Genomic DNA, 27071 nt, shown 5'->3' with positions numbered 1-27071 from the left:
TCCAGTGTCTGAGCTTGATCCAGGGGTGTGCTAGGCAGCTTGGAAAGACAACACCAAGCTGTTACAGCTCAAGCTCTAGCACCTTCTGTCAAGGGAGACCTAAAGCTAGAGGTAAACTGTATTTGTTTCTCTCTACCATCAGTTTTTCTAGAGTTTTAGGGAAAATATAGAATTCTTATTAATGTTATTATACTACTATTTAACAAAAAATAAGACCCTTAATTAAGTGTGTTCTGTTTGTCAGGCACTAAACTTAGTGATTAATATCCATCACCTTCATTATCCACTTGAGCTCCATGGTGACTCTGTGAGGTAGGCATGAGTATTTCTACTTTACAGATGGAAACGCTGAGGCTTCGAGAGGGTTTGCGGCTCTCAGACTGAAAGCAGAGAGTCGGGTTTGAACTCAGCTTTTCCTGCCTGCAAAGCCAGTCTCCCTTAATGGCTCTGCCCATTCTGTATTTGCAAAACAATCTCAGCATGATTATCTCATTAGATTCTCAGAACTCAACAGGAAGATGGATGATATGATTGGAAGAAAGGCTTGGGCTACAGAGTCTTTTTTCCAATGGAGGATGGAGGATCACAGGGATTGGCCACCTGAGAGACGAGAACATAAGCGGAGTCTCCACAGACCCGAAGGGCTTCACATAGAAAGTGAAAGTGGCTCAGCTTTTGCTCGCCTCCCCAGAGCTCCTGGCATTCTTGATATCCCTCCCAAGAGGCGGGAAAGGCAAGTCCAAGGCAGGGCCATCACTCTGCCCGCTTGCAGAGGGAAACAGAGGAGCCTCTGTTGTTGCTGCTGGAGCTCCGCAATGATAGATGGAGGGCCATTTGTTGAGCCTGAAGCCATCATTCATAGAGGACAATGGCCCACTGGGACCCAACACATTTGGAGAAGAGTATGAAACAGACAGAAGCAGGATTATGTGAAACAAAGCCAAAGGAAATTTGTTAGGAGTCTGATTTTCAGAGCCTTGACATCGTCAGGAACGAAGCTCTTTCTGTGCAAGAATTATTAGCAAATGTATTTAGAGCTGAGGCAAGTTCGCTGGCTTCCTGGTGTCTGTTACCAGCAAACATTGGAAATGATTGTGTAGGATTTAGCAGAGGATTATCCTTTCAGAAAGCATTACGTGGGGGTATATTTTGTTAGGGAGGGTCTGGTGCATGTAATTTACTGTGCTTTGTGGTGAAGAACTGGTGTGGGGAGACGTGGATCCATAGCTTCAGAACCATCAACTGGATTGTCTTTGTCTGTCTGGAGTCCTTGTCCCTTTGCACAAGGTCTGGGAATAAATAAACCAAAGGACTAATTTAATTTGGCTTTGGAATCATATCGTAATATACTAGGAAACCCCCACTCCCCATTTTTTAATCTGTTAACATTGCATGTATGAATAGGGGCCTACAGTTACAAAAACAACTGAAGTCAGGAAAGAATGAAATAGAGTCTACTTCCTCGCCTTCTAGTTTCAGGTCAGGGAGCATCGTCAGCCACACAAACAAATTATTTCTGACAGTGCCTAAGAATGGGATTTTCTGGAAGACAAATCGAGTGTGTAGAAGCCTTAATGAATGTACAAATAGGTGGGCAGCCAGTCCCAATGGTAACACCATACATAGCCTATAAGACCAGACTCGCTGCTTAGAATGAGTTTACTTGTCTTGGCAGAGAAGGCTGTGTGGGGTGGGGGCTGGTGCATCTGAGTAAAAGAAGGAGAACAACCCACTTCAGAATGTGCTTGTGGCAGGCTTGGCAAGGATGGTATCCACTCTGCCATGTGCTCTTCCCGTCTTGTGTCTCACCATGCCTAGTGGCGGCCTTCCAACAAAGGAGTGTTGGGAGCATTTGCTTACTGAACCCTTGCAGTCTTGTGCCTGGTTCTTTGCTTGGCACTGGGGATATAAAGATGAATGAATTCAGAGGTGGTATTGCTCAGGGGTTAAGATCATGTTTGTTGGAACCCCATGGCCTAAATTCAAGCAGGAGCTCTGTCTCTTGCTTGTCTGGACATACTACCTGACCTCTCTGTGACTTTAGTTCTTCACTTGAAAAATGAGAGTACTTACAGGACATACCTCATAGGGAGGCTGTGAGCATTAAGTAAGCTAATATGTGTAAAGCATTAAATAACTTAATATATGTAAAGCCTTAAATTTACAATAATGTATAGCCCATAGTGTTATATCATGTTTTCTGCTGTTATTGTTGTTGTTATTATTATCATTATTTGACACATATACATATTGAAATATACTCTTTGTAAAGCCCTGCTCTATGTGCCAGGGAGATGACAGTAAATAGGACATGGCATCTGCCTTCATGGACTCTTAATGTTGAGGAGTCAACCACATAAATGATTATGTGGCAGGAAGTGATATGTCCTCTGAATAAGATTCAGATGGAGTACTGTGGGGAGTTGTAGGTGGGAGAAATCAAGATCAGCCTGATGCACCAAGGAATGCTTCCTGGAAGAGGGAGCACTTTTCGTGGGCTTTGAAGTGTGGGGAGGAATTTCTCACGTGGAGACAGCAGAGTGGGGGTCAGCGCTACCCCCACCTTGGAGGAGCTCTCCTTCTTGTGAGAATATGAGGTGACCTTGAAAGCTTCAGAGACTCACTCAGGGCACTGCAGCCAGTAAAATATTTCCAGAAAAGGGAAGAAGAAAATACAAACAGGCCACTACCCTAAGCATCTTGGAATTCTGAGGTGGGAGAGGAAGCAGGGGCTTGAATTGCAGGAAAACACTTCTCACAAGGGTCGGGGAGCAGACAGTGAATAGGTTTGTATCATTCCAGAAGGAGAACAGCATGAGCAAAAGTTCAGAGGCAGGAATGGGCAGAAAACGTCTAGAGAACGGCAAGCAGATCTGAGTGGAGGCCACCAAGTGCGTGCTGGGAGGGGAGGTTGGGCAGTTTAATTACGGATTGCCCAGGAGGGTAAGCTCCAATGCTGAGCTTTGGTCTTCAAGCCAAAGAGTGGCAGGTGAATATGATTTCACTCGGAAGATTTTTATGGGCTCATGAAAAACACTATATGATGCAGGCTTGTAAAATATTAGCCCAATCAACAAAGTAGGATTAACAAGATCCAACAGAGGCCAAGCCCGAGGAAATAAATAGCATATCCGTTGTGCTGTTGGTTCCCCTCTGTGACTCAGCTGCCTCCAGCGCTCAGCCCCCAACAGCTCTGAAGTAACAATGACAGGGAATGGAGAGACCAACATGTAATGTGCCAGACATGGTGCTGGCCACTTGCCCCGTGTCTCTGCACTTAATCATCATCACAGAAGCCCTGTGAGGTTTAGGCATAGAAACAGAGAGAGAGGTTATGTGAGCTTGGGAATTCAGTCTCCCTGACTCCAAGCCACGGCCTCATCCATTTATGATGCAAGGGAATTCAATATGCTCATGATTGTCAGATGGAGGATCTTATCCAGTTAGAAGCTAGAAATGCCCAGTGTATACACTGAGCAATCTGAATGTTTTCCATTGTGTTAGCTGTGCCATTCACAAACTCCCTACCATGTCCCATGTCACTGTAACTTGAGTCATTACTGGTAGGCCAATGAAGTAATTTGTGAACCTGAGGGTATCTGTCTCCAAGTAGGCACTCTCTAAAGCAAAGTTTTATGTGGGTAACATGTAAATATAAATATTTTAAAAACGAAATCTAAAGAAAGCAGAACAGAACCCTCTCCTTCCTACTCACTCCATGGCCATGACTGGGGAGGTTGGGGGAGGCCTTTGAGCTTCCTTTTTGTCATAGTCATCTTATTTCTTTTCCCAGAGAGACCCCACAATGACCTCCTCCTCCCAAGACCCCAGACCTGTGGCAATGGCAGTTCTGCTATCTCAGGGCTGGGTGTGGGAGTGGGGAAATAATTTATTCAAAGCCTTATCGCCTGCCACTCTATGTCTGGGGTAAGCACTGGTTGGAACAGGCAGGCTGAAGGAGGTCCATTGTTAGTTACAGTGAGGACATCGATGAAATGGAAAGAACTCTGGGGATGGCTTCAGTCCTACCTTCTTTCTACCATGGATGGCCCTTACTTTCTTCATTCCACACCTGGAAACTAAGTGAAATTCCAGCTCCTGGAAATTAAGTGAAGCGGTGTGTAAAAGTATCCGGTGTGGAGCCTGGCACAGGTGGATCCTCAAGAACTGCTGTGATTGATCCGACTTTTGTTCACAAGAGAGATGATCAAAGAAACAATGTACTGTCTTTACCTGTGTTTTGGCAGCCTTTGATGTTATAGACTAAAGTCTCTATTTTATCCTAGACTTAGGACCATGTGGTATATTAACTTGATAACAAGATGGTATTTGCTGAACTCTCAAGTAATACTCTTTATTTGCCACCTCCTTATGCCACTCACAACAGATTCGCATTATGTATTGTTCACTGCTTCATTCAGCAGAGATTTGTGGAATATCTTCCATGTGCTTGGCCTTGTGCTGGGCTTTGAGTAGACAGAGCTGAATGAGGCAGAGCCCTGCCCACAGGAACTCCCCACTGGCTGGAAGGGCACACATATATACTAACAGTTACAGTCCTGTGTGGAATGTGGTCTGGTTGATGGAGGTAGGGGAAGGAGACAGGGCAGGTTTCCAAAGGTATACTTGAGCTGATCTTGAAGGTCCAGCTGAAGATGGCCAGATGAAAGAGGGAGGAGAGTGGGCAGCAGCATTGGGCTGTAGAGATGATGACACATTCAGGAAAACGTGAATGGCTCTGTTGGTTTTCAGATGAGGAAACCAATGCTATGAGATATCAAAAATATTCATGTAATGGATGCCACCGTTGGCAAGTCTTTTCCCTTTTTTGAGCCTGTTTTCCCATCCTTTGAACAAAGGTTCCTTCCAGCCCAAATATCTAAGATTCTCCAAGTCTGTGGCTCAGAGCCTGCAAATTAGTATGAAGCAGACTTGGCTCTCTGTCTATTTATCTTATCATCCTATTTATATTTGGAAGCCTGTTTCTTCATCTGTTAGAATTGCTGCATTACCCACCCTGGAAGCATCTCTGTTTACCTTGATGTGCTGTGAGCACGATTCAGGGTTATTAATAAAACAAGGCAGCCTCACAGCAGCAAGAGGTGGGGAGCACAATTTTACGACCAGCTGTGTCTGCTGAGGGAACCTTGGTTGCCCTAGTGAGAATGCTCACCCTGCACAGGCTCTATCTGACCTCCAGGGTCATCAACCCTGGGTTGATGGGGTGAGGACCCTCTTGGCCCATATGAGAAATAGCTGTTTCCTCTCCTCCCTTACCTGAACACCCTAGGGCTGCAAACTGACAGCCTGTGGACATGTTTTGGGGTTAGATCTTATTTTAACATCAGGACATTTAATATAAAAATTAGGAACATTTAGCAAAAAATATGGATTTCCACTATCTTTTAGAAAGTTTTGGCAATATTAGGCTCTGTTCTGCCTACTTTGCAGAGCCACCTCTTAAGTGCATGATTTTCCAACACGGGACCATCATTGCACTTCCCTGAAACTTGGTTTCACACCTTCCTGTGTGGCATCCTTCACTGTACTGAATGGTGCTGCCCCTTTAAGAAGAGCATGAGTTCTTAATTCTGCCACAGTCCCCACCCATCCTTATTGTCTTACCTCTATAGGCATTTTTGTGTTTGCCACCCTGGATCTCCTCCTTCATTGAAACCCAAAGTTCATATTTTGGATTTCCCATGAGGCAGTATGTAATTAATCAGAAGCTACTGAGCTATACAAAGACAGGGCACTATGCAGGTAACAAGCCCTTTCCTGTTCATTTCTCATCCTATACTCAGAGCAGCCTACAGAGGTGGATGTGATTATTTTCATTTTACAGATGAGGACACCAAGACTCAGGGAAGTGAAATAATAGTCCTGTGTGTTGAGTTTGGAGAATCATGCACTTGGGACATGGCTCTGCAAAGTGGGCAGAGCATGGCTGGGAGGCCATAGGAGCCCTGTACTAGAATCTGGCTTTAACTCTCACTTGCTGGGTAGCTCTGTACAAGTCTCTGCCCCTTCAGGTCTTCAATTTCCTCCTCTGTAAAGTCAGGTCACTGCCCTAAATCAAGTTCTTAATGTGAGCACCTGGCTGGGAAATAAGTTAGCATCTTCTTCCATTGTGAATATAGGCAATAACCAACAATAGCATCAGAAGTCTCTGGGAATTTTTTACCAAGAGGAATCTCTTTATAGTTGTTAGAGATAACTCAAAAATAGCATTTACACACATTACTACTTCAGGGTTATGAAAATTATTAGACCTGCCTCTAGATCTTGTTATAAATCTTGACTTAGAAAAGAAATAAAAATATTACTATATCACAAATTTATCTTTTTAACATTTTGATAACCATTTCAATACAATTGGTTCCTGCTGTAATCCTATGGATTTTATTTTATGCATTTAGAAACATTTTTTTTTTTTTATGAGAAAGAATCTGTAAGTTTCAATAACCTGCCAAAGGGGTCCATGAGACAAAAAGGCTAAAGTCCTTTTCCCGGATGGTCTCTGGGTTACTCGAATGCCTGGGACTTCAGGCCCTGTGAGTATCAGGCCCAGAGCCACTCATTCAGCAGCCCAGCCTGTGCTGCATCCACACCTGTAGCAGCTTCAGAGGCAATTCCCTGGACACTATTCTGCCTAGTTGGCATTCAGTTACATCAGGCCAACCTCTCTCAATTTGTTGGTGGCCGAAGTTGTCAGAGAAGGCTGGAACAGGGCCAGAACAACAGGGATGGAACTCCTCCCATCTGATCCCCATCATAGGCCTTGGCACCCCCTGAGGCCTCTCGCACTGGAGAGCACTGGGTGCTTGGCTCTCTAGTTTTCAGATCCTCATCTCCATCTTTTCACCTGCATCTTCCTCGCAGATCCTTGTGCGGGAATCCCACACCTTGGAGGCCTGGGTACTCCCTGTCATTTTGCAGGGAAGTTAGCAAAGCTGTAGAGAGGGAAAATGCCTGGTGGACAGCCACACAGCTTGTCAGGGTCAGAGGAACTGGAGTCCATCTAGGCTGATGCCTATTTCCTGGAACATGTGACCTAGTTCTCGGCTTACCCAGGGGCTGCCATTGCCTGTGGAGGTTGATACACAGGCGGAGCAGACCTCTGCCATAATACCTCAGGAGGGGTCTGGCAGTCTTCCGCATCCCACACCTTATACTCTGGATTTTGGGAGGGCCGCAGGGTCCCAGGGAGGAGCTAAGGTTGTAGTAGGAGGCATCCAGTGGCTCAGGCAATAGCTACATAGCAACGAGTGTGGAAGTGTTTCCATATTTTAACCACAGGCACAACTATCTGATGTGCACCTGCTGATCTAGACTGTGAGTCTAGACAGAGAGGCTTCCCAAAGGAAGTGACATTTGAGCTGAGATATGAAGGAAGGGCCTGCAAAGCTGCGGGTAGTAGTAGAAGAAACAGCCTGTTGTAAATGTTCTAAAACAGGACTGACGGTGAGAAGTTTAAGGAAATGAAAGGAGTGGAGCATATGGTGAGCGGAGGCAGAAGTACCAGCAGGAGGTAGGCTCTCTGGGCCCTGGAGCCAGGGGAAGGGTCATATTTCTTAGAGCAGAGAATGCAAAGAGATTAGTTGAGAGGTCACTGCAGAATCTCGGGTGACAGATGATTGTGGCTTAGACTAAGATAGTGCAAGGAGAGATGGTGAAAAGTGGACAGGATTGGGAAAGTTAAAACCAGAAGAATTTTGATGATGGGCAAATATGAGGTATAGTGAAAAGGTGAGGTATCAGGAAGTGGCCTAGGTTTCTAGTTTGTGATGCTGGTGGAAAGTGGCATCGCTCACTGAGATGGAGACCAGCAGAAGAAGACCCTTTGGAGGTAAAGACCGAGCAGCTGACATCTTGAGTTTGAGGTTGACAGGGCATCCAAGTGCCATGGCATACTCTTCTAGTTCCTGCTCTGTGTAATTAAGGCAAAAAAAGCCTCCTTGTCCTCAACTATAAAATTGAGGAAGTAAAACCTGTTTTATAGAGTCATTGTAAAGGTTATTATGAACAGGGAGTAGAAGCACCTCCCACATCATAAGCAGGCAGTGACCATAGGTAGTCACTGTTAGCGGCTGATATTAATTAAACATATATGCTCAGGAATCTTACAAGATCCTGTTATAATGAGGCACATCTGGTACATTTTTTCCTTTATGAAATAAAGTTTCGAGTCCATGACAATGGTGTTGGTGGTGATGATGATGATGATGATGATGAAGATGATGAAGATGAAGATGAAGATGGTGGTGATGATGATTCTGTTTCCTCAGCTGTTTGAAGCATATTAAGCATCTGCCTCCATCATTTAGGGAGTTGGTGTTGTATAGGGGAAGGATCATTAGGCTCAGATTCAGATATTTGTGCTCTATTCCTGCCTCTGAAGCCTTGGGCAGGTCATATAATCTCACTGAGACTTAGTTTCTTCAGTTGTAAAATGGGGATGGCGATAATATATACCTCCCAAGATAGTTATAAAATTCAAACTAAATGGCTTTGTATGAAGTTAATGTAATGCCCATTGCCAGATGCATAGGGGTGTTTAATAAGAGTTACCGCCTTGCTCTTTCTTACTTGACCATAGTTCCTGTGCCTTAGTGATATTAGTCCCCTCCCAGGGGGACCTCAGCCCCATTTCTCCCTTAGCCTGCTATTACTTCCTCTTCATCCCCTATGGTCTAGCCATGGAAGGCAACACCACTTTCTCTGAGCCTGAAATTCCCTTCTCCCACCTTTTGGTGGTCAAATTTTTTTTAGTCTCCAGGACCTAGTGCCACCTTTTTCATGAAGCTTTTCTGATGCTGCCAAGGAGAATCCAAAACCCTGTCTCTTCTTTCACTGCAGCACTTGGCCCTCCCTTGGACACATCCAGCACTCAGCTTTGGGTTACAGCATAGACCTGTATCCTTGACTATAAACCTCTTGAGCCCATGGCCTTGTCTATTATTATATCTTACTACCCTGAAAACTGAGCCCAGGTCCACACACAAAAGTAATTTAACTGAATGGAATTGAATTAATTTGACCGATTGAGGATGGGCAGCATCTCAGCCACCCTGTCAGTGGCTCCAGGCAAGGGCTGTGAGACAGCAGGGGGAGTGAAAGGCCTATAGCAAAGGATGATCTGGTCCATCCTTTCTGCTGAGTCAGAAAGAACCAGGTTTTTGGGTGGTTTTGCAGTTGATGCTTGAAAGGACCCTTGTCAGGGCAGCTCAATAGCAGCCATGCCCACAACCTCTGGTAACTGGACCACTGCAGTCAAGCTGCTATGAGGAGCTGGGCCTCAGCAGAGAAGGCAATGAATTAAATATAATTACTATATAATTTGACTTGAAATTAAGTCAGTTTAAGAGACATTCATTGAATATGGGCAAAAACAAGGTGGAGAGTAGGGGAGGGAGCTACAGAAAAGCACAAGACATCAACCTTGCCTTTTGGATGTTTCTACTTTGGTGAACTTATAGTCACCAAAGCCAAGGCTTTGAATTTTTGACATGGAAAGATAGGTGACACTACTTCATGATTTGGCTTAATTGAACCAGAGACTGTGCCCTTCGAAGCAGGCCTGTTTTTGTTTTTGTTTTTTTTTCTTTTCACTTTAACTGCTTTCTGTATAATGACCCATATTAGTTTATTCATAAAACCTAAAGCTGATTGGTTGGTCCTTGAAATAGATAGGTTATTAATTTTTTTGTTTTAATTTAGGAGATAAATTCAGTAAGTGTTTGTTGAGTACCTACTATGTGCTGTGCTGAGTTCCGAGTAGACAGCACTGAACAGAGAGTTTCAGTCTCTGTCTTCATGGTGCTTTCAGTGCGGTGCTCATGAAACAAACTATGCCAAACAGTACTCTAATTGCAGTTGTGAGATGTGCCACAAAGGAAAACTCTAGTAAATAGCCAGAGGAGTTCACTTAGTCTGGGGGTTCAGGGCTTCTCTGAGGAGATGGTATTTAAGCTGAGAGGACTGAAGGATGAATCTGGGTTAGCTAGCAAAGAGGAGAGCAAACAACTTTTCATGCAGAGGACACAGTACACCTAGCACCTTGAATTGGGAAGAACTATGACCCCACTGAGGACCTGAATTGAAGCCAGTGTGGCTAAGTGCAGAGATGGAAGAAAAGATGGATACGTTTAGAGATCCAAGAAGGGCAAAAACTAGGTCCTAGATGCAGCCTTTTAAGGCAGAGGGGCACATTATGGACTTTAGATTTGATCTTCCATGGAAAAGGAAGCTGTTCAAGGGTTTTAGGCTGGGGAGATGATCCAATTTGCATTTTTAAGAAGTCCCTCTAGCTTCTGGATGGTGAGAGAATTGGAGTAGAGGATGTGGGGAGACCAGTTAGAATGTGCAGCATTCTAGGTGAGAGATTATGGTAGTTGCTGCACTAGAGAAGGAGAAAAATGAACCAAATTAAGGTCGGGTCTTCTTAGGAAATAGGACATATAGGACTTTGTGACTGGTTGACTGAGGGTAGTGATGCCCAGGTAAATGGCAAGGCAGGCCTCCAGGTTTTCAGCGGGGCAAGTAGTAGATAGTGGTGCCATTCAATGTGATTGAGCACACTAGAGGAAAGCTAAAAAAATAATTAAGGCAAAAGACGAATGATAAACTCTTATGTACCAAACAAGAAAGAGACTAACACTCAACCAAGAAATGGGGAAAGGGTAGCGGACTTGCAGTTCCCAAAAGCAGAAGTACAAAAAGCCAAAAAATCTTGAAGTAGATGTTTAACTAATATTCAAAAGATGAAGATTAAAAAATTAGGCTCCATTTACCTATCACAATGGCGAAGATTAAAAAATAGCACTTTAATGCTTAATGTTGATGACAGCATGAGGAATTGGTACTGCTGGTGGAAATTAAAAGTGATAGTCTTTTGTGAGAGACAGTTATAAAATTTTTAAAAATATTAAGCAATATAGTCTAACTACATAAGCAAACAATCAGTTAAGATATATGCACAAAAATATTAAAGTATCCATTCCAGTGAAAAATTGAAAACAACTTATATGTCCATCAGTACATCAACTGTGCATCTATGCAACCTTTTAAAAATAGCTTAAAAATTAATGTGAATAGTATGATCCCATTTTGTCAATTATCTGGATGTATATATTTGCAAATATTTGTGAATATGGATATTATGTAAGAAAGTTTAGAAGAAAATCTATCTAAACTCACATTGCTAGTGGTAGAAGAGTTTTTATTGCATTTAATGTATTTGGATAAATAAAAACATAATATTTTAAAAGAAGAGAACACAATAACTGCAATATAATAGAGACTATAATTGTTACCATAAGGGAACCCAAGGGAGGGAGTGACAAATGCTGACTTGGTTGGTGGAGAAGACTTCATAGAAGAGGTGTCATTGGACAGAGCATGAATAATCAAGGCTACTATGTTTGTTTTTCCGTTTCTGTGTGGCTTTGTAGCTTATATTCAATGAGACATAAAGAACTCTACAGAAAGAAAGCCTGAGCTAATTCTGCAGGCCCTTTGGTGTGTTTGCACTCTGGTCATAAAAATATTCATGCCAATTAATTTTAAACCAGATGACAGGAAATGGAAACTTAGAGCTCTAGAAAGACACCCAACAACAGCTTCGATCAGTGTCCAATACAGTCACTTTGCCACTTTCTCCCACTTCCCCTGACTCATTTGGGATTTTATACTAATTTGCAGTGACAATGGCATTCCTGGATTTTATGTTATCAGTCCTTTCTATTTCCTTGGTTACTATCTTGGATCTTTGAATAAAGAATCATTTTCACTTCACTCAGTTTTTAGCAATTATGCAGCTCCTTACTAAAGTGCCCTTTTGGGAACTTAAATATGCATTGATACAATCTAGTCACTTTATGGAAAAGCTAGTGACCTAACAGAACAGAATGGCACTGCCTTGATTGGGAAACAGAACTTAATTGGTGGCCTGCTGCCACAGAATTGCAAATTTTGGGTCTGATGAGGGCCAGAGGGGAAACAATATACTCACAGAGGACAGGGTCAGAAGTAGGCAAATGGAGCCCAAGTGTCAATTCCTTCAGTTATTAGCTGTGTGACCTCAGGCAGCGTTCTTGGCATACGATAAGTGTTAGGTAATTTTGCTGTATCAGCTTTGAAATATGACAAACTTAGGTTCTAAGATCTGGCAGTGAGGGAATTTAGACCAATCTTTCCAAGAGAAAATAGGGGTACCACTGGGAGCAGAGTAGTACAGGGGATGAGCATTTTAAATTTCAAAAGTTATTTATTTCAATGAGTGTATGTATATATATATGTGTGTGTGTGTATATATATATGTATATATATATACATATATATATACACACACACACACATACACACATATATATGTGTATGAATATATATATATATATATGAACAGCACCTCAAACCTATGAGTTTCTAGATAGTTTTACATAGAATAGTCGTGATTAAAAATTTCTTTAAATTGTTAACAAATATTTTGCAATTATAGAATCCATCTTGGCTGAAAGATTGCCTTTCATTGGACCATAGAGAAAAAGGGCAGAAATAAAAGGCTGCAGAAACTTAAAAAAAAAAAAAAAATCATTAAAAATAAAATTAAGCAAAAAAAATGTGAATTGATTTGGAAAAAACATTAATGATAGCAGAGATAAGACAGCAGTATGACAAAAATTTTGGAAGTGGTACCAAAATGACTGCAGCGGGCCTTGGATGGATCACTGAAACTCACCAAGTTGCATTCGTCTCGCCTGTAAAATCTCCCAGGATGGTTATGAGGATCATGAAATAATATCTGTAGGTATTATCGGCTCAATAGCTGTCACATAGTAGGGACTCAAATATATGAATTTCCTTCCTTTTATCTTAGCCTTACCTTTTTAAATTAAAAGTGATCTCTCAGATTGGCCATTCTGGTTCCTTTATTTTTCAGATAAGGTAACTGAACCCTGACTGTGGAAAAACTAGTCAAGGGTTCCTGAAGTCACATGCTTCTCAGTCTACTGGGCTCAGGTGTGCACAGTGTGTTCCAGAGACCTGACTACAGGCCTGAAAAGTCTTAGGGGAAGTGACAAAGGCATGGAAATAAAAATGAATTAGTAACATGGGTAACCGTCATAGTATAACACTGGGGTCAGGGAGGGGGAATCATGATCTGCATGGTACTTTTCAGTATAGTGCATCTTCATAGTCCCTGCTCTGCAAAATGGCAAACTCTGTGTACAGAAGAAAAAATTTTTGAAAAATGTTGGAAGTGAGTATATTGATGTAGTGGCATTTTTCTTTGCTCTATTTCTCCTGATATTTAATGGTCTTTTGTAAAAATGGTTGGTAGTCTGAATTTTCTTTACCCAGAGCTGGGCACCATCAGCACCATGCATGTCACATAACTATTAATTATCGCACTTCATTTTTGAAATAACTGCCTTCCAGCCCCAGTTACATGGGATCATAAGTAGTTGGTAACTAATATTAGGTATAAAAACTGTGATGCATTTTGGTCCTTTGGTCTCAAGGGATTAATTGAGATTGTCTTCTTGTTTTGCAGATGGAAAAACTGAGAATCAGAGAGGGGTAGTGATCTCTCGGGCACTTGGTCAGTAGGTAAGTGGTAATGCTGAAAGCAAGCCTGAAACAAGATACATGTCTTGTCTCCGCATCTCTGCAGGCCCATTGTCTCAATCTGTGGCCTGTACAGTTCAAGCCAGAAAATAGATGAGTTAGTTTGGGGCATTTGGGCATTATTTGTATTTGTGGTTTCTATTTGTTCCCACTGTCGAGTTGGAATGTTTAACACGTAAGTTTGTGAAAGCCTCTTAGGCATTGCCTGGCCCATATTAGATCTTTCCCTGGAAATAGTAGAGCTCATTCAAATGGAGCCCATGCTGTGGCTAATGTGACATTACTGAACTTTTAACAGACCTAAGTGTTTGGTGTGTCCAGAACAGAGAGCCTTGGACTCAGGCATCAGGGGATCTGGGTTCCAGTCCCACCACAAGCGGCTCTGGGACCTTGAACAAGCCATTTAACTCATGGAGTCACTAATTTTTCATTCGTTCTTTCAGACTGTTTCAAAATATTTGGGACCAGCTTCAGTGCTAGGCACAGGGAATAACAAGATCTATACAACACAGGCTTTGCCCTTGAGGTACTCAGAGCCCAATCTATGAGCTCCTCTGTTTCCTCATTAGTCTCCTCATGAGAATTTCTAACATCAGCTTTGGCATTTTGTGATTTTTCCCTGAAAAGAAGTTATTGCCATTTTGCAGAGGAGAGTACTATAGCTTGGAGAGTTAGCCGCGGCCACATAGTGAGTAAGAGTTAGAACTGAAACCCAGATTTACTGACTCCAAAGCATTTGTTTCTTATAACGGCAAACTGTTCCGCCTGATGGTTTCAGCATTTGAGCGGGTGTTTTTGTACTCTGCCCCTTAGAAGTTAGTAAATGAGATCAACACCAGGATTGTCTCCATGCTGGTGGGGAGATAGTTTTCTGCAAGAAGTGCTTTCCTGTGTCTGGTGGATTATTCCAGAAACCATTGCCTTCTCTGCCTGAGAGTGAAAGCAGCCTTGGGCTCTGGGTAAGCTGATAACAAGGAAAACATGCTCGGGACCAGGCCCAGGGACACCTTCTCCAGGCCTGGGATTCAGCATATCAGAAAGACCTGCCATGGGGCCTGGATGCACAGCTCCCTTCTGCAGTGACCCTACTGAACTGTTGCTTTCCACCAAAGCTTAATGATCCTGTTTGCTTCTGCTGGTACAGAGTTGCCTGGCTTCAGGCAAGGTGTGGAGAATGATGTGGATTAGAAGTTGTGCTGTTTGTGGAGATGACAACTGCTTGAGCAGGAAGCTCTTGGGCTCCCTTAAAGTCTGGAACTTCAAAGGGCACTAAACAACTACAGGGACTGGGCTTGGTTTTTCTCTTTTACAGTATTTAGTGAATTGTGGCCATGATGAAGATGTACCTTTGTGTGTGATGTATGGGATGTGTGGGATTTGTAAGGACTATGTGTGTGCATGCATGGGATGTGAGGTTTGTGAGGGGGGAGAGAGAGAGAGATAGATAGAGAGAGAGAGAGAGAGAGAGAGAGAGAGAGAGAGAGAGAGAGAGAGAATGTGTGTGTGTGTTAGTCTCTAGGAAGCAATTCTTATGAAAAAAAGAAAACATTGATGGGCGTAATTTTTCAAGAGGACCCAGAAATGGGCTTTTAATCAGCATCATTAAACTCTTTGATTACAAGGAGAGGCCAGCCATTCTTTCAACCTGGCTTGGATCATATAGCCCTCCCTTGCCCTGTTCTTTGGAGTCAGATTAAAACTACTATTCGTACTGGTCTCTCCAAAGCCCTTTCTCCTGCTTCCTGCTCTGTCCAGCCCCTGCCCCTACCAGGTGCTTGTCTGATCTTTCTGTTTAGACCTCAACACAGACAGGACTGGTGTCAGGACTGACAGATGATAGCTGTGGGTGTGTCTGGAATCTGAGTGTCCTGTGTCTTGTGTTGTCCCAGCAGGAAACTTTAGGGTCTTTGTTTAGGAGGTGCTCTGAGCTGAGAGATCCTGGGCTCCTTCCTTTCCCTGAGGGTCACTTACAGCCACGGACACCCAGCAAGACTGTGTGTGTGCAATCCCTCTCCTTTATGGATTGGGTTTCCCCTTGCCTGACATGGGAGGAGGAGAAGCTCTGTTGTTGAAAGGTAGGTTTCGCTCAAGACTGAAAGCATTCTGCCAGGTCTCCTAAGGAACCTGGTTCCCAGAGCGATTATCTTTCCTGAGCTGAGAGCGAGGCGCTCTGTGACAGGAAGCTGGGCAGGCTTAGCAACAGGCTTATCAGGCCACACTACAAGAATGTTCATTTGTTTAAACAGGTCTGAATTTGTGTAGTTTTGTTCTCTGTCCACTGGCTCATTTCTGGGGCTGGTGTGTTCTGATTTGCATGGCTCCTTCTCAGAGGTGATACATTTGGTGAGGTGTGGAGTTCTGCCTGCATCGCTCCTGTTCACTCCAGAACAAGGGTATCAAGCATGGGGCTGAGTGTACAGGAGAGGGCAACCAGTGTTTTGTGGTCTACATAGAAGCCACAGGTTCCAGGAAGTAGATTGCCCCAGGTGTGGTACTCATGCTTTGTGTAATATAATAGGCCTGCATTTAAGTCCTAGCTTGGCCTCTTACTTCACCAACCTACTCAATTTCTCTGTGCCTTGGTCCTGGAAGGCCTGCTCTATTTGGAACATTCTGCCTAGTTCTTGCCAGCAACTCTAGTGGAGTGGCCAGCCTCTGGTCTCTGTGTCTCAGAACTTGCTATGAACCAGATATGCTACTAATCACAGTCTTGCCACACATCCCAAGCGGACATGCTGGTTTGACCTTGAGACTTACTCAGACAGACTGTCCAGGACTGGAAATAATAGCCATCAGCATTAGTTTTCCAAACACCCTTAGTCACTGCTTTAAACAACATTTATTAAGCACCTATTATGTGCAACCACTGTGGTAACATCTCAGGTATATTTTTTTCCTAATTTTTATATGTGTTTTGTGGGTGAGACAACTAAGTTACAAAGACATGATCATATCCCAGAAAACAAATATTCAGTGAAAATGCCTGGATTTGAACCCAGGTGTTTGGACTAGAAAGCTTATACTCTTGACCTCTATAAAGCATATAGCACACAATGGCTAGGGGAGAAAAAAGAAGGTTGTCATCTATTAGCAATAGTTCTTTTAAAAGTAATCATTAATAAAGCACATACCACATGGCATCTTAATTGTTAGTTCTTTAGTGTTCCTCTCTCACTGGATGGTGAGGTTCTTGAGGGTAGAAACTGGAAGCTCCAACCCCTAGTAAGGTACAGGGTTTATAGCAACTGATCAATAAATGTTTGAATGATTAACAGTATTAACAATGGCTAACTTTATCACTGACTATGTGCTAGGCAAAGCACTTAGTGCTTTATATGTATTGTTCAATTCTTCAAATAACCTTATAAGATAGATACTATCATGACTACTTTATATTAGAAAAAATGGAGGCCTGAAGAGTTTTGAGTAACCTTCCTATGTTACCCAGCTGGTAAGTGGTAGAGCTGGGAATGAGGCCTTGGCTGATGGACATGAGAGCTTGCTACTCAACTGCAATGCCTTGCCTCACCCAGAAGCACTAGTCTCTCTCAATGTTCCTGCATATGACTAGCAGATGCTCATGGCTCCTGTAGTGAATTCCTGTGAAGCTGTCACCCTAATCCAATGTCTGCTTATCCAGGGCTGTGTGAGGTTTCCATCCGGAAGGAATGAAACTGGAGAAGGCTGGGAGGCCATAGTCATGTATAAAAGACAGCATAAAATGTCGCTGATAGAATTAACAAGAAAAAGGTATCCTTCCTGGAGAGTAGACCTGATTTTAGGACACAAGTAGGGACAAAATCAACATCGAAAGGTACAGTCTTTTGAGCTCCATGGATAACAGTGGTGAAGTATTTCAGTAGTATTTTCTAGGGGAATTTCCTGGGCTTGGCAAGTATGCTACCACAAACTCATTTGGTGGGTGACGCCAGGAAAGAGAAAGGTCTTCGTGCATTGTTCTCAAGGGAGTGCCTTTCCTTCAAGTACCTTCCCTCAAGACCTCATGGACCAATGACTTGTTTCATCATGTGGAGCTTCATCTTATGCAAGATGAAGAAATGGTACTCCACTTTCATCGCCACAAAATAATTGACCCCTTGTGACTTTTTCCAAAGCTAGTAGGAACATGTGCTTTTACTGAAAGTTAAGCAACAGGGAGGCAGATTTGACCTGGGAAAGAAAAGGGGCTTGGGGTTCCTCTGGGGGCTCCCTGAGCAGGACTAGGATTCCAACTACTAACTCCTGACAGGGGTAGGGCTCACTTCATAAATCCAGGCTGGGTTCTGAGTCCCAGGGATTCCCATGAAGAGCACTGTTGCCCTCATCTAAATGCTAGAACAGAAGCAACTGCTTTAAGAAACCACAAAGGAACACCCTTGGCTAAGAGAAAAATAAACAGAACGGCAACATGACATATCAGTTAGAACCTTTATGTACATGTCTTGGGTGGACTTGGGGCTTAGCTCTTCTGGATGCTGGCCCTGTGTACCCCGAAGGGAGTGGTGGTCCTGGACCTTGCAGGCACTTAACACTTTCCTCCACAGCAATGGTTTTTAAACTATGCTCTGCGGAGCCCTGGATATTTAGCAGAATCTTCTCTGAGACTTCTTTGGAAGGTAGAAAGACAATTCTCTATTGAATCCTGGGCCCCCACTTTGCTGATCCTTTCTCTTTGCACCTTGTTGCTAAGATTGATGTTTGGCTGGGACATATTCCCATGGTCCTTCTGTTTGTTTAAAGCCAATGTCTGTTCTCATTAGCCATTGTTCTGTTCTGATTGGATGCTGTCTGTGCCATATAAGTGTTAAATATTTTAAATTTCACTCCTGCTTGCAAGGCTTCCATCATGCAGAGCCAGAAGGCACTGCCCCATACCACCTGCATCCAAACGCAGGCATATCACCTAGAGACCAGCCTGTAAACCACTGCTGCACAGAACTGAAACAGTTCTGCTGTTTTTGAAAAGCGCTTCTGTGCTTCTTTATCCATCCTAGGGCTGTAGAGTCACCCAAATGTTACCAGCCCACATGGCCAAATGGTGCTTAGTGATTTGTCTATCCTTTCCACTGCCACCAGAACAGAAGCCCTGGTTTTGCTGTGCTGGCAGACCTGAGAGCAGAGTTGGTGTTTTCTATTGTATCCCCTGGCATGTCTCTTTAGCAGGCAGGTAGCATGCTTTATTGCCTGCCCATAGATGTGACTCAGAGATTCACTCAGCTGTGCCTTTATGAACAAACTGCTCTCTCAAATGAGCAGGATGTGCCAGCTTTTCTGGCAGAATTCTTTATGAGCATTTGTTTTTATTTTCTTCCCCCTTTCTTTCTAAAAAAAAAAAAAAAAGGGGCAAAAGCAATATCAGAAGTAATGTTATATAAAGGAAATTGCCTACACTTGGGACTCAGGCAGACCAGGATTTATATCCAGGCTCTGCTTCTCATTAGCTGTTTCACCTTGGGGAAATGGCTCAATCTTTCTGGCCTCAATTTCCTTGTCTGTAAAATGGGAATGATGACAAAAAGTGATAGAATGACTTTTCCAAAGTCTCACAGGTAAATGGCAGAACCTGGACTCAAACACAGGTGGTCTGGCTGCAGAGCCCACACTCTAAGCCTCAGTACTTCTCTAGCTCTGTCCCAAGGTTGTGTCAGGACTAATTTCCAAGTAATGTGTCTGGAGCTGAGGGTGCTCGTCCTACAAGCACTGTCTTCTCCACCTAATTCTCTTTTCTTCTTGCTCTGTGTCTAACAGAAATAGAAAAATTCCCTCCATTTGCTGAATGCTTCTGTGCGCTGGGCACTACACTATGATTTGCTTCCATTATCTTATTTGAATGCCGCAGCTTTCCCTTTTTAATACTGTTCCAATTGTACAGATGTGGGGACAACAGAAAGAGCAGCCCTTATGAGGTCGTGAACTCCCAATCAGGGGAATGGACCTAAAAAGAACAAGATGGCCATTTGTCAGGGCTGTAGGAGTGATTCTAGCATTGGCTCATTAGAGCATCTCCTAGATTCCATAATGCTCTTCAGTGCTTGGTCTGGGATGTGAACAGCTCCCGGATTTTGCTAAAGTAGAACAGGGGAATGGGAGGGAGTCTCCTGAGCTAATTCCAGTGTTTTGCTTTTCTTTAGAAATCATACATTGACCCTGAGCAAGCTGCAGAGAACAGCTGAGTGGTTCCTGACTATGGCTGGAATCTATGTGATTGACAGTCAAGGTTCTATGAGGTTCACATCTTCCCAGGTTCTAGTCTAGATTCTGCAGTTAGTTGGGAAATCATTTAACCTCTCTGTACCTTTTGTTCAAAAGAAATAATAACTTAAAGAGTTGTAGTGTCTATAAAATAATACATTTAAGTTGAAAGCATCATGCCAATGAGAACTGTTAACATATATTGTATCTCCTCCTGATGACACCTGCAATCTATAATTTGAGTCAGGGACAAATGCTTTCTCTTCTAGGATTAGAGGATAGGAGTAGCAGTGCCTGAAAATGAGAGAAATAGAGCCAACCTATCATTTTTAGATTAGAGAGCCTCCAAGCCTAAAGCAGATTTACCTCTACTAGGCAAGAAGAGAAAGAATGGAGAACTCATCTTTGTTTCCTTGCAAACATTGTTCTTACTGGCTAATGTCAAATCATTGTTGAGGAATAAGTAAACACAGATGACAAGCTATTTGCTAGGCATAGAGAGGTACAGCTTGTGCAGAACTGGCAAATACATGATATAGTAGGTTGGGTTCCTGGGACCAGACTCCAGGACAGAGATCTGCATGTAGAAAGTTTATTGGGCTTACCCTCAGGATCAACACCTGTTAAAGAGCAAGGGAAGTAAGATTAAATCAAGGGAGGAGTTGAACTGCAATGCAGTCATAACAGAGGCATCAACTGATCCCAAAGGGAGCTCTGGAGGTAGGATAGCCCTTCAGATAACTTTCTTTGAGTCAAAGGAAGCTGGCCTTACTGCCCTCTACAGAAACAACTGTGGACTGCCCCCCTGGGTACGGCAGCTCTCTTGGGCTGGGGCCATTCCTGGAGAAGGACTCAACTGAGAACTGTCAGCAGCCAACATCAACAGTCCTTGCAGCTGGAAAAATGAGTGCCTGGTTCCCAGAGGGCTTATCTGGGCAGCACATTCCAGCATCCACCACACATGGAAAGCAGACCAGACTGCCATTCTTAACCTATATCCCACTGCAAACATCACTAATTGAAATAGCTCTCTTTAGCACTGTGTTCAGATGAAGTCTCAGAATTTTTTCAAATGCAGTGCTCTAGGTAATCATTATCAATCAGTTGGGACTGGTGCGTGAGAAGGAACCCATTTGCTTAGTTTGACCTCTACATCTGCAGGAGACATTTTTGATGGTGTAAAAATAAGTCTCCAGTGTTCTGCTTTCTCTTCCAAGATCGAAAAATTGACAAACTTTCCTTGACACATCTAGTGGAAAATGTGATTTTCTTATATTTTTCCTTATTATCCCTTCTGATCACATCCCATTTAGGCTCTGAATTGTTTTTTCTTTACCCTACTAAGTGCAGTTTCCCCATAATTTATTTCCTTTTTTTTTTTAACCACACACTCTCTCATTATCTCATCAGTTCTTATCGTTTCAACTACCAGCACACCTCAGACATTCCTCCTTCACCCACTTTAACATTACCCATCACCTGCCAAACCTGATCATCTGATTAGTCCCTCTGGCCTTTATAACCACAATAAATGACATCCATGTTTAGCCGATGAAGAAATGGGAGCTTAGTGAAGTACAGTGGTCTTTGAAAATGAGACATCTGGCAAAAGATAGGGCTGGCCGTTATCTTTGATCTGTTAGCTCTCAAAATCTGTGTTCTTTCTTCTTTATTTTTGAGATATTTATTGGGGTGATCTCTTGATGACTGCACGTTCTCCTTATTGTGTCTTGTGGCTGAGAACTCTACTAACTCTACTAACTCTACTAACTAGTATCAGTCCATGGCCTGTTAGGAACCAGCAGGAGGTGAGCAGCTGGCAAGCGAGCAAAGCTTCATTTGTATTTGCAGCCACTCCCCAGCTCTAGCATCACCGCCTCAGCTCCACCTCAGATCATCAGGCATTAGATTCTCATAGGAGCACCGGTCCCTGGTGTCAAAAAGGTTGGGGATCACTGCTGTAGGTCATTATGAATCACTGCAGAGCTCTGGGATCTGCCTGACCCCACTAGGCAGATTGGAAAACCTTCTGCTTTCCCTGAACAGGGTAATTACAGAGTGCTGGGTGCAGCCCATCCCTTGGGCCTACCAGCTATCCATTCATTTAATTCTGGAGATGTTCCAATGGTGAAGAGCTTTTGGGATCACAAACTCACTGTCAGGGTTGATGCGATGGGAATGACACTGGAGCCAACTAATGGACTTGTTATGGCTCTTGATGAATGAGACTTCGGTCAGTCCAGCTGGCTAGCCACCAAAAGTCTGGCAGCATCATTGAGGACCCACCTGGGCCTCTGTTCCGAATGTTTGTGCTTTGATCTGTCATCCTTTTTCTTCAAGGAAGATGCATTTGGTAAAGGGAGGTCTGCTTTTAGCTGAGAACCAGAAAATAAAAACCAAGAGTCAATCAGGCTGTTGTTAAAGACACTTGTTAAGGCTCCTGTTCTGTGCCAGACATGGAGCTAAGCCCTTGGGGATGGAACCAGTATCCTACCCTCTCACCCATAAGATGTAGGCTGGTGATTTTTTAGTGTTATGTAAATGGAAGATGTGAACCCCATAGGCTCCTGATACTGTGAGGCTTTTGAGCTATTACAGTCAGTTGAATTTGTCCTCTCTCTTGATACCAAGACTTTTTTGCACAAAGAGGTATTTAGAATCATCATGGTGAGTGGAAAGAGAGGCTAATTTGAGTCCTCATTCCCCTCTAGTAAAGATTTTCTATGTGACTTAGTCAGGACACTTGACTTCTCTGGTCCTCAGTGTTATCTGTGTCAAAGTAGAAAGTAAACACTATAATGCCTCAAGTGCCTACTGTTGGGGAAGCACTTTGTATAATGCCCTATGCACAGTAGGCACTCTATAAATGATACCATATTTTCCTTCCACACCCCCAACTTATTACTTAGTGAGATCTGTGTAAAAGTATTTACTGGGCATTGATGACCTACAAATCATGGATATTTCCTCAAGGAATTCGTTAAATCTATTGTGGAATGATTGAGAGCTGAACAGGTTCTAGGGTATCCATTTGGCATGATTTCTCAGTGGACCCTAAGAAAAGACAAATTATATACCCAGGACTTCCTACCAGCCCTGACTTGGATAAAACCTTTGCTTATTTTCTGATTCTTTACCTTTCCCCCAAATTTCTTTCCTAGTGTGATGTAGCCAAGATTGCACTGAAGAATGGGTAGCTGTGACAGATTGATAAAGGGCCTGCTCCATGAGCTGGCCTTATGCAAACAGAATACTTGCTTGACCCTCTAAGACTGAGTCTTCTCACTTATAGAATAGGGTAATAATACTTTCCTTGCTAATACTCTCTGAGGATTGCATGTGATTATACATGTGAGAGCATGCTATAGAACAAACATGTGATTTGTGGTGATACATTTTTTTCTTCTGTGAGTTTTCATTTCTTGGTCTAGCCCCTTTGCCAATAGCTCCTAACACAAGTTCCCAAATGTCCATGCAGATAGCTTGTCCAATAAGCTGTTTGTGGATGTATTTTCTGTGACTCTTCCCAATGGACTTGTTTTAGTAATTTATGTGTGTGTCTTTTTCACTAAAGTCCAAGATACTTGAGAACGAGGTCCAATTTTAATTCCTCTATATCCCCAGTATCTATCATTGTTTGAATGAATAAAGGAAGGCAAAAAGAAATGAGCACTATGGATATCTGCTGCTGCTTATCTGCTCTGGGTATGTAAGGCCTCATGTAATCTTCCCTACAGCCCTATTAGGTTGATATTATCCCCACTCCCGAGAAAAGTAAATTGAGGCCCAGAGAAATGAAGCTATTTACTCAAGAGCACACAGTCTATAACTAGCAGAGTAGTATATGACCACCACCAAGCCCTGAACTCCAAAGCTAGTGCTCATCTTCTATATGCTCCCTCTCTTCTTTTCACAGTTTATTGCACAAACAACATTAAAACAACAATAACAGGAAAAAAATAAAATCATTTTCCATCTTATCACTTCTAGCAAGTCAGCTGTTACCATTTTTCCAAACTCCCTACAGTCTCTTTCTTGCATATTTTAACAGCATTATTGAGATATAGTTCACATGCCGTAAATTTCATTCTTAAAAATTGCACAATTCAGTGTTTTATAGTTTATTCACAGAGTTGTGCAACTACCACTACCATCTAATTTTAATTTTTTTTTTTACCACAATCTAATTTTAGAAACTTTCATTACCCTAGAAAGAAAACCCACACTCATTAGCAGTCACTCTCCATTCCCCATTTCCCACTCTCAGCCCTTGGCAGCTACTAATCTACTTTATCTCTCTATGAATTCGCCTATTCTAGACATTTTTATGTAAATGGAATCATATGTTGTCTTTGTGTTTGATTTCTCGCACGTAGCACAATGTTGTCAAGATTCATCCATGTTTGTCACCTGTATCAGTACTTCATTTTTTTTATGGCTGAATAACACACACAGATACATACACACTACATTTTTTGTTCATCCATTTATCATCTGATAGATATTTAGGTTGTTTCTACTTTTTAGCTATTATGAATAATGCTGCTGTGAACATTCATGTACAAGTTTTTCTGTGGATATATATTTTTAGTTCTTTTTTGTATGTACCTAGGAGTGATATTGCTAATCATTTATGATTAACATTTTCAGGAACTGCCAGTCTGTTTTCAAAAGTAGCTGCACAATTTTACAATCTCGCCAGCAATGTATGAAGTTTCCAATATTTTTCATATCTTTTCCAAAACTTTTATTGTCTCTTTTATTTTAACCATCCTTGTAGGTTTGAAGTGGTATCTTATTGTAGCTTTGATGAGGATTTCTCTAACGACTAATGATGTTCAGCATTTTCACATGTGCTTATTGGCCATTTTTATATCTTCCTTGAAGAAATGTCTAGTCAAGTCCTTTGCCCATTTCTTAATTAGGTTATTTTTCTTTTATTATTGAGTTATAAGATATATATATATATATATATATATATATATATATATATATATATATATATACACACACACACACACACACACTGGATACAAGTCATTTATTTGATGTATGATTTGCAAATATTTTCTCCCATTCTTTGAGTTGTCTTTTGACTTTCTTGATAATGTTCTTAGAAAAAACAAAAGCTTTTATTTTTTATCAATTCCAGTTTGCCTATTTTCTTTTCATTTGTCACTTGTGCTATCACATCTAAGAAACCATTACTTAATCCAAAGTCATGAATACTTATACCTATGTTTTCTTCTAAGAGTTTTATAGTTTCAGTTCTTACATGCAAGTTTATGATTCACTGTGAGTTAATCTTTGTATCTTGTGTGAAGTATGGGACCAACTTCATTCTTTTGCATGTATATAACCAGTGCCTTAGCACCCTATGTTGAAAAAGCTATCTTCTCCCTATTAAAATGTCTTGGTACTCTTTTCAAAAATCAGTTAATCATAAATATGAAGGTTTATTTATTGTTTCTCATTTCTATTCCATTGGTTATTATGTCTGTCCTGATGCCAGTATCACACTGTTTTGATTTCTGTAGCTTCATAGTAAGTTTTGAAATTGGGTAGGGTGGGTCTTCCAACTTTGTTTTTATTTTTTCAAGATTGTTTTGAGTATTCTGTGTCTCTTGTATTTGTATATGAATTTTAGGATCCACTTATCTACTTCTAAAAAAAAAATCAAGGTGGGATTTTGATAGCAAATACATTGAATCTATAAGTCAATATCTACATATTAAGTCTTCCAATCCATAAACATAGGATGTTTTTCCCTTTCTATGGTGCTTTATAATATTCAGTATTATACATATACTATATTAAGAAGTCTTGCACTTATAAAGAAGTTTTGTACTTCTTTTTAAAATTTATTCCTAAACATTTTATTCTTTTTGATGCTCTTGTAAATAAAATTATTTTCTTGATTTCAGTTTTGGATTGCTCATTACTGGTATATAGAAAACAAATAATTTTTGTACATCGATCTTGTATCCTGCAACCTTGCTTAACTTGTTTATTAGTTTTAATAGTTTTTTGTGGATTTATTAGGATTTCCTACATACAAGATCTTGTCATTTATTAGTAGAGATAGTTTTATTTCTTCCTTTCCCTAACTGGATGCTATTTTTTTTCCTTTTTCTAATTTCCCTGGTGACAACCTTCAGTACAATGTTGAATAGAAATGGCAAGAGCAGACACTTTGTCTTGCTTCTAATGTTAGGGGAAAAGCTTTCAGTGTTTCACCATTAACTACCATGTTAGCTAGGGGTTTTTCAAAGATGGCCTTTATCAAGTTGAGAATTTCTTGTATTCATAATTTGTTGAGTATTTTTGTCTTGAAAGGGTATTGGAGTTTGTCAAATGTTTTTCTGTGTCTAATGACAGGATCATGAGGGTTTTCTCCATTCTCTTAATATGGTGATTACACTGATTGGTATTTGTATGTTAAACTAACCTTGCATTCCTGGGAAAAATCCTGCTTGATCATGGTGTGTAATCCTTTTTATATACATTGGATTAAGTTCAGTAGTATTTTAATGAGGATTTTCCTGTTTAAATTCATAGGGGTTATTGATCTGTACTTTTGTGGGAGGGGGTTGTTATTATTTGTTTTTTTTTTTTTTCTTTCTTGTGGTATCTTTGATTGTTTTTGGTGTCAGGGTAATGCTGGACTCATAAAATGAGTTGGAAAGGGCTCCCTCCTCGTTTATGTTTTGCAAGAGTTTGTGAAGGATTTATTGTTAATCTTGCCTCTTTTTTGGAAAAACTTAAACAAGTCGTGATGGGGACAAAGCTTATGACAGCTCACAGTTATACTTTATCATGTGCTTGTATTGGATAAATTTGTAAACCCAGAAAATTGACACTGGATTGAAGCCTGAAATTTTCCCTACAAGTAGGACAGTGAATCTCCTGCCATTATTCCAGGCAACACACTTAATACTGGGAATCTGGGGTAGACAGAGAGACATGGTTCCTGACCTTTTTTATAGTTTTGAACATTTCTGCACAAATATCTGAATGAATATGTCATTGAAGCAAAACTTTTCTTCTCCAAAACATAAGAGATTGCTCTCTTGACCACATGCTGGAAAAGACCAATTCTTACACCATATCACCTTCTAGAAACGCATCCTTGTCCTCGTAGAAAAGTAAATAATTTACAAGTATTAATAGCTCAGCATCTAGGTTAACAGAATAGTTGAGTGTTAGTTTTTGTTCCTTTTTAATATGTAAAAATGAGGAAAGATTATTTC

General features: G+C 41.6%; 1 protein-coding gene across 6 annotated transcripts in view; it reads left to right on the top strand.

Annotated features, from left to right (window-relative positions):
* The window catches only part of TENM4 (teneurin transmembrane protein 4), a 685723-nt gene that overhangs the window by 126183 nt on the left and 532469 nt on the right, over window positions 1–27071 (top strand). For all 6 annotated transcript variants that reach the window (XM_039848155.1, XM_039848158.1, XM_039848157.1 and 3 more), the window contains exon 2: window positions 13556–13611. The gene's annotated coding sequence lies outside the window, so the exon portion shown is untranslated. The remainder of the gene's footprint in view (window positions 1–13555; window positions 13612–27071) is intronic.

This window comes from Pteropus medius, unplaced genomic scaffold (assembly GCF_902729225.1).
Source record: "Pteropus medius unplaced genomic scaffold, Ma_sr-lr_union100, whole genome shotgun sequence".
Lineage (NCBI taxonomy): Eukaryota > Metazoa > Chordata > Mammalia > Chiroptera > Pteropodidae > Pteropus > Pteropus medius.
The sequence above is the reverse complement of the archived record's forward strand: the minus strand, read 5'-3'. Positions and strand labels throughout refer to the sequence as shown.